Here is a 6000-nt window from a genome sequence, read left to right as displayed (position 1 = left end):
CATTCCATCAGCTATTGAAGATTGAAATCCGAATAAAAAATAAAAATAAAAGATTCAATATTCAACAAAGGTGTGGATTGTTCTCATCCTCCCCCGAGTCTGTTATTCGTTTATTAACCACTAAGGGGTAGCCTAACACCGGTGATTAGTCTTTCTACTTAAAAAGTCAAATTTGAAAATAATTATAACCTGAATCAAACCAGCAAGTTTATAAGGAGAAATGTATTTACCATCTCACAGTGAAATGAATTTGTAGATTTGTTCTGTGGTTGTGTCTAGTTGGGTTCTAAAGGGATCTTGTCATAGTGAATGATTTTGGAGCTGAGCTGGAGTTGTGCTGGACCGAGTAAAATATGACCCCCAAAATATAGCGGAGGGGGTATTCTGAAATTATAGGCTACTTTTCTCAAGTCTTCATATCAATCACTTCATGTTTTTCTCTTTTTATTAAGCAAGAGATTATTAATTTGTTTTGAATTATTCTACTTCACACGTGATTGTGGTTCACATTTATCAAATTTACAAGAATGACTTAAGGCCCTTCTACCCCATCCATCTGTCATATCTCTCAGGTAATAGTTCTAGTGCGCATGGTCCTCCCCCACCCGTTCCAACTTGTTATGGCAGGAAGAAGCCTACCGTGCAAGGGTTTGAACGTTGTCACTCGGGAAAGTTAACTTGTTCCAGTAATGGAAACGAATTTGAGATGACTGCAATATTGGAGTCTACGGCGATATAACAAAGAACAACTTGTTGTATAGAAAAATATTGTGGAAGTAGGAAGAACCGTATATTTTTTTTTTTACCGAGTTTTAGCCTAGCTAGCTAGCTAGCATTACATTAGCCATCAGTCACTACCGCACTGACACTCAGGGAGGCACTCAGTGTTTTTTTGGGAGGGGATTACGGACGACTCTCCTTGCGACTAAAATTGCACAACATTTGTTGTAATCGTAAAGTTTTGTTTGTTCCATCAACAAATAGTCGTCAAGAGTAGCTACAATACGTTTTCTTCCCACTGTTTGGGGTACTTTGAATTTCCCTCCTTTTTCAATCCCAGGCGGATGAAAAGGGGTTTGGGGTTGTTGTCTAGCACCAGTTAACTAGCCATTTGCTTTGCTAATAGTTGTAGTCAGTTCTCAAGTGTATTTAGCTATACGTTTTTTTCTTCCGGTCGGAAAGGACAACTTTTGATAACTTTGTATCGAGGCAAAATCGGGAAGTCACCGGGTGTATTTGTGGATTTATTTTTGTTCTTCCTTTGAGGGAACTATCTCTACACAAATGGATCCTAATTCTGGGAATTCTGCATCTGCTTCCAAAAGCAAAAAGGACAAGAAAGAAAAGAAAAACTATGAAGATGGAGACGGCAAAAAGAAATTTGTACGTATTCATTAAATATTTCACTGATTGTGAGTTAACTAATAATGCACTCCTGTTCAATGTTACTTGGGAACTCTTGAGTTGCTACTGTTTTTGGTAGAACAAGTGGCAGAAGTTGTCAGAACGTTACCACTTCGATCTCTACCTAACAAACCTGTTCGTTTATTTCTTTTGCAGCCAGTTATTTCACAACATTCAGTGTGTTTTCGGACTCTGAAATCTGCAAGGCTAATGTCAATCGTGTTAACGTTACGTGGTTTGTGAAAAAATGAGGAAGTAACTAGCTAACGTTAGCTATCCTCATGTTAAAACTCTGAAGTGTTTGCAACGAGCTTGACAATGTAGCAAACGGCTTTACTCGCGGTTTGGAAACAGTAACTGTGGCAAGTTAGTTACTTTTGGAGATGGTTCGGGTTTTCCACAGGTTGCTGTCGCAGGATTGAACCTGGGTATAGTTTGAAGTACAGTACACATGAAATAAATGCCTTTCTCCACTTTCCCACGTAGGCAAACAATTTACATGGTCTTACCTTGCGGGCTACTATTCAGAAATTTCATTTACACATCAATGACGAAATAAACGTATATGAATGGGAAATGGATTTAAATAATATGCTACTTTGCATCGTAGAGTAAAACACTGACATGTGGTACATCACACTGATTTGAAGTAGTCGCGTGGATGGCGATAGTGACGTCATAGCATTTAGTACCCATGGCAAGAATGGGTGATTCAGTGTGATATCTACGAGAGAGAGCACGGGGAGTCACCCGTAATTGCTTGTCATCATGGAGAGTAGTAACGTGTCATTTAACCCCTGGCTAGTCTAGCAACAGTTGGAAATTGATATTCGACAGACAAATGGTAACCATAGAGGCCCAAATACACACCTGGTCAACGAGCACAGCTCCCCACCCTATCACATGCTTTTGTAAGACCCCAACCCCCCTCCACCCTCTCTAGAAAGCCCTTCACTGTCCCCGTTCTGAAGGTGCCAGTGACAGATGTTCTCAGCCCAGGCGTCCTGCCATGCTCGCTAGAGCAGATGTTTGCAACTTGAATGATTTGGCCAGGTTCAATGTGTAGGCTATGTGATCTGGTTTGCATTCTCTTGATAAAGGCCTAGGCCATATCACCATTGGCGATTAGTGTTTTCCACTAGCGTCAGCTATAGAGCTGGTTACACACTACCCTTTCAGCCAGGTACTTTTTCCACTTAAATTAACTAGGCTACTTTTTTATTTAATTTTTTACCATTCTCAATTCAGAAAAAAGGAGGAAGTAACTATCTATTGATAGGACGGTCACCTGGTCTTTCAACCTCTCCCATCTGGAGAGCTACTTGGTGTGCAGGCTTTTGATCCAACCCTGCTCAAACACACCAAAAGTCAGCTTTTAAATTATTATTATTTTTTACAATGTGGGGTGTTCTGTCAGGGCTGAGGATGGTTATCTATTTCGTCTGTTTTATGCTATATCATTATTTTACCTGCTGTGCAATGTCTCTAGCTCTCTCTCTTCTGGCAACAGTACACACCATGACTTTTCCAGGATTTTAATTGCTGACCAAAAATTAGCTATAACTGGGCAAATAGAGTGCGTTCGGAAATTATTCAGACCCCTTGACTTTTTCCACATTTCTTTACATTAATGTTTTCTGAAATTGCTAACTTTTTTTTTGCCTCAATCTACACACAATACTCAATGACAACGAAACCGTTTAAAAAAAATGTTTATGTATATCTAAAAAAAATATTATCACATTTACATACCATTTCAGACCCTTTACCCAGTACTTTTGAAGCACATTTGGCAGCGATTACAGCTTTGTCTTATTGGGTATGACGCTAGTAGCTTGGCACACCTGTATTTGGGGAGTTTCTCCCATTCTTCTCTGCAGATCCTCTTAAGCTCTGTCAGGTTGGATGGGGAGCATTGCTGCACAGCTATTTTCAGGTCTCTCCAGAGATGTTCGAGCGGGTTCAAGTTTGGACTCTGGCTTGGCCACTCAAGGACATTTTTAGACTTAACCAAAAGTGCCTTTGGGACATGTTGGCTGTGTGCTTAGCATTGTTGTCCTATTGGAAGGTGAACCTTCGCCCCAGTCTGAGGTCCTGAGCACTCTGGAGCAGGTTTTGATCAAGGATCTCTTTGTACTTTGTTTCGTTCATCTTTCCTTCGATCCTGACTAGTTTCCCAGTCCATGCCTCTGAAAAATATCCCACAACATGATGTTTCCACCACCATGCTTCATCGTAGGGATGGTGCCAGGTTTCCTCCAAATGTTACACTAAGGCATTCAGGACAATGAATAAAATCATAGTTTCGTCAGACCAAGGAATCTAGTTTCTCATGGTCTGAGAGTCCTTTAGGTGCCCTTTGGCAAACTCCAAAAGGGCTGTCATGCCTTTTTATTGAGGAGTGGCTTCCATCTGGCCACTCTACCATAAAGGCCTGATTGGTGGAGTGCTACAGAGATGGTTGTCCTTCTGGAAGGTTCTCTCATCTCCACAAAGGAACCCACGCCCACCTTTGTTTTATTTTTCTTCCACCCCAGTAGCTGGACGCCGCTCTGGTCTGGTGGAAGTTTTTCTCTTCACAGCCGACTGGCCGGTGCTAGGCAGGGTTCCATCCCTGAAGGGCTTTCCCCCTTCCCTGGAGAACTGAGCCGATCTTGACCCAACAAACCAGCCATGGAGGTACATCACTCGCCGTGGAAGTCAAAGAAAGCGTCCTCTGGAAACGGGGGTCTCCATGGAGATGTTGAGCCCAGAGCTGACACAGACCAGAAACAGCTTTGCCGCCCTGGATCCAGAGGTTCCGGCACCTTTGTCCTTGGTGGCTTCCCAATCAAGATCGGATCCAGAGGTACCTGCGTCTTCGTCCTCGGCTCTGTCTCCCTCTCCGGTGGCTTCTACCTCGGGATAAAATCCTCTGAGCTCCCAGCCTCACCAGACTGTGAGGCTGCCTGAGAGAGCGGGCCATTCAACATCATCAGCTGTCATCATAGGCAGCTCTATGATGAGAAACATTTCGATCCCCAAGGCAAAAACCCTGTGCTACCAAGGAGCACGAGTACAGGACATAACAAGGCTGCTTCCGTCTGTTCTACCACAGATGCTGGGAATTACATTACATTTACATTTAAGTCATTTAGCAGACGCTCTTATCCAGAGCGACTTACAAATTGGTGCATTCACCTTATGACATCCAGTGGAACAACCACTTTACAATAGTGCATCTAAATATTTTAAGGGGGGGGGTGAGAAGGATTACTTTATCCTATCCTAGGTATTCCTTAAAGAGGTGGGGTTTCAGGTGTCTCCGGAAGGTGGTGATTGACTCCGCTGTCCTGGCGTCGTGAGGGAGTTTGTTCCACCATTGGGGAGCCAGAGCAGCGAACAGTTTTGACTGAGCTGAGCGGGAACTGTACTTCCTCAGTGGTAGGGAGGCGAGTAGGCCAGAGGTGGATGAACGCAGTGCCCTTATTTGGGTGTAGGGCCTGATCAGAGCCTGGAGGTACTGAGGTGCCGTTCCCCTCACAGCTCCGTAGGCAAGCACCATGGTCTTGTAGCGGATGCGAGCTTCAACTGGAAGCCAGTGGAGAGAGCGGAGGAGCGGGGTGACGTGAGAGAACTTGGGAAGGTTGAACACTAGACGGGCTGCGGCGTTCTGGATGAGTTGTAGGGGTTTAATGGCACAGGCAGGGAGCCCAGCCAACAGCGAGTTGCAGTAATCCAGACGGGAGATGACAAGTGCCTGGATTAGGACCTGCGCCGCTTCCTGTGTGAGGCAGGGTCGTACTCTGCGGATGTTGTAGAGCATGAACCTACAGGAACGGGCCACCGCCTTGATGTTAGTTGAGAACGACAGTTTGTTGTCCAGGATCACGCCAAGGTTCTTAGCGCTCTGGGAGGAGGACACAATGGAGTTGTCAACCGTGATGGCGAGATCATGGAACGGGCAGTCCTTCCCCGGGAGGAAGAGCAGCTCCGTCTTGCCGAAGTTCAGCTTGAGGTGGTGATCCGTCATCCACACTGATATGTCTGCCAGACATGCAGAGATGCGATTCGCCACCTGGTCATCAGAAGGGGGAAAGGAGAAGATTAATTGTGTGTCGTCTGCATAGCAATGATAGGAGAGACCATGTGAGGTTATGACAGAGCCAAGTGACTTGGTGTATAGCGAGAATAGGAGAGGGCCTAGAACAGAGCCCTGGGGGACACCAGTGGTGAGAGCGCGTGGTGAGGAGACAGATTCTCGCCACGCCACCTGGTAGGAGCGACCTGTCAGGTAGGACGCAATCCAAGCGTGGGCCGCGCCGGAGATGCCCAACTCGGAGAGGGTGGAGAGGAGGATCTGATGGTTCACAGTATCGAAGGCAGCCGATAGGTCTAGAAGGATGAGAGCAGAGGAGAGAGAGTTAGCTTTAGCGGTGCGGAGCGCCTCCGTGATACAGAGAAGAGCAGTCTCAGTTGAATGACTAGTCTTGAAACCTGACTGATTTGGATCAAGAAGGTCATTCTGAGAGAGATAGCGGGAGAGCTGACCAAGGACGGCACGTTCAAGAGTTTTGGAGAGAAAAGAAAGAAGGGATACTGGTCTGTAGTTGTTGA

The 6000-nt window shown here is 45.2% G+C and overlaps 1 pseudogene; it reads left to right on the top strand.

Annotated features, from left to right (window-relative positions):
- The first annotated feature begins 593 nt into the window (after positions 1-593).
- The window catches only part of LOC124024529, an 84980-nt pseudogene continuing 79573 nt past the window's right edge, over positions 594-6000 (top strand).

Source organism: Oncorhynchus gorbuscha, unplaced genomic scaffold (genome assembly GCF_021184085.1).
Source record: "Oncorhynchus gorbuscha isolate QuinsamMale2020 ecotype Even-year unplaced genomic scaffold, OgorEven_v1.0 Un_scaffold_1912, whole genome shotgun sequence".
Classification (NCBI taxonomy): domain Eukaryota; kingdom Metazoa; phylum Chordata; class Actinopteri; order Salmoniformes; family Salmonidae; genus Oncorhynchus; species Oncorhynchus gorbuscha.
This window is presented reverse-complemented; position numbering and strand designations above follow the sequence as displayed.